This window comes from Rattus norvegicus, unplaced genomic scaffold (assembly GCF_021556685.1).
Source record: "Rattus norvegicus strain SHRSP/BbbUtx unplaced genomic scaffold, alternate assembly SHRSP_T2T unassigned-0000144, whole genome shotgun sequence".
Taxonomy (NCBI): domain Eukaryota; kingdom Metazoa; phylum Chordata; class Mammalia; order Rodentia; family Muridae; genus Rattus; species Rattus norvegicus.
The window spans coordinates 95,001-97,500 of record NW_028238865.1 but is presented as its reverse complement, the minus strand read 5'-3'; positions in this window follow the sequence as shown (position 1 = coordinate 97,500).

The window sequence follows — 2,500 nt, the reverse complement described above, 5'->3', positions numbered from 1 at the left end:
AGGTCGACCAGTCAGCCTCCTTTCTTTTTTTTTAAAGTTATTTCCTCTTCTTTTCCAGAATTATTTATTTTGTGACTATGAGTACACTGTAACTATCTTCAGACACACCAGAAGAAGGCCTCATCCCATTACCGATGGTTGGGAGCCACCATGTGCTTGCTGGGGATTGAAAACTCAGGACCTCTGGAGGAGCGGCCAGGGCTCTTAACCGCTGAGACATCTCTCCAGCCCTCTTTTTCCAGTTTTAAATAAGCCTCGTTAGTTGAGCGATCTGGGGAGTTGCTTTTCTTTCCAATTTGTGTGTGGGGGGGGCAGCAATGGATCCAGTATCCAATTCCCCTTTCTCTCGATAACATCTTATTACAGTAAGATGGCTCGATTTCATTTGCAATTACTTTCTTATTCTAGACGAAGGTTGATGAATAAATCTTCTTGTCGCTCCATGAAGGAGGGAATAAAATAATATTTGGCTAGGTCTATATTCCTTCATTTTTATTTCTCTTTGTTTCTTGTCCTTTCTTTAAAAGAAAGAGGTCAACCAATCGGTGTGTACCACCACCACCACCACCACCACCACCACCACCGAGTTGTAGGGATCCATTATGGGCCCCTGTCTGTCTGCCTGTCTGATTCATTCGTGTTTATTTAAACGTCCTCCAATGATGGTTGTGCAGTGAAAGAAATGCGTGCCCGAGCTCGAGCTCGTGCGCAAACACACACACACACACACACACACACACACACACACACACACACACACACCACACGGGGGGGGCAATGGGGGGTGAGGAGGAGGAGGAGGAGGAGGAGGATGAGGAGGAGGAAAGCTTGGGTTGGGTGGTTTGAGGATTTGAAGGTTTAGCCCTGCAATGTTCCTTACAACTTAAAAACTTTGTGACACACAAAGCGATATTCATTTTCTCCTTCTACTTTTCACTCTGTAGACCAAGATGGCAGACTATATCAGCCTTTGTGGAATGTGACCTTGTATTGCTTTGCCCTACTCTGCTCTGCTCTGCTCTGCTCTGCTCTGCTCAACTTAACAGACGTGTTTTTGCTTTTGTTTATGATTTTTGCTTGCTTGCTTGCTCGCTCGCTCCCATGACTTGACTGTGGTTTCCCTTTCTATTACAGCACGGTGACCAGACTGCCTTGGGGTAATCAGAAAGGAGGCCAGAAGCAGTCTTTTTTCTGACGCACTGAGACTACATACCAGCCGATTTGGAGGAAAAGATCTCCCTCCCTCCCTCCCTCCCTCCCTCCCTCCCTCCCTCCCTCCCTCCCTCCTTGACCCATTTTCCCTCTTTCCCGATACACTCAATAAATTTAAAGTAAATCAATGAATCAAGTCTCTAGTAATTTATTTGTTGGGATTTATTTGTTGGAAATTATCCCTCCACACCTTCGCCCCTCCCCCCACCACTCGAGGATGTCTCCCTGGGGGGGGGGGGCGGGGGGGTTGGGTGGACTCGTGTAGGCATACCTCTCCTCCCTTGGCTTTCCGGTCCACTTCGCTCCAGCATACCTAACTCTTTGGAAATGGTAATAGAGTTCATGACACACCCTCACAGAGAGAGGAAGAGTCCGATCGTTCACTGATTCGCTCTCACCCAGCCTCGCCCTGACAGCTCAGGCATGTCTAAATCCGAATGTGGGCAATATTTACATGACTTGACTTGGTGCTTCTAACTTTTTCTCTCTCTTTTTTTTTTTTTCTTCTTTAGTATTTTTTTCTTTACCCTACAAACAGCACACTGCAGCTGTCTTCGGACACACAGCAGATCGATCCCATAACAGAGGGTTGTGAGCCACCATGGGAATAGAACTCAGGACCTCTGGAAGAACACAGTCAGAACTCTTAACTGCTGACTCCATTATTTCCGATTAATGTTTAATGTTTATTTTATTTTATTTTATTTTATTTTATTTTCGGAGCTGGGGACCGAACCCAGGGCCTTGTGCTTCCTAGGCAAGCGCTCTACCACTGAGCTAAATCCCCAACCCCAATGTTTAATGTTTAAATAAATAAACCTTGTAAAGAAATTAAGCATCTTAAAACCATAGGCATGTGCATCCCCTCCTCATTCGTTCATTCCCTCGCTCATTCATTCATTCAGACAGACAGACAGACAGACAGACAGACAGACAGACAGACAGACAGCAACCAAAGTCTAGCCTTTAACAAAGCAAGAAAGCATACCCTGCGGGACGCACAGATGAATTCCTGAGGCTTACCCTGCAGAGCTTACATGAGGCTTAGTAAAGGACTGACCTGACAACAGCTACCTACATACGTTGAAAAGTCTACCTGGTATTGACGGATGATGACAAACTGTATGTGTGATACAAAACTGTATGTGTGGTTCCCCTTATAACTCATCTCGAAGAGCCCAGCTGTTGGGGCTCGTTCTTTTGGGGGGAAATGGAGGCTTTTCATCTTTCCCAAAGCTCCTCCTAGATCCTTTCTGTCCATCTGTCCATCCGTCTGTCCGTCCGTCTG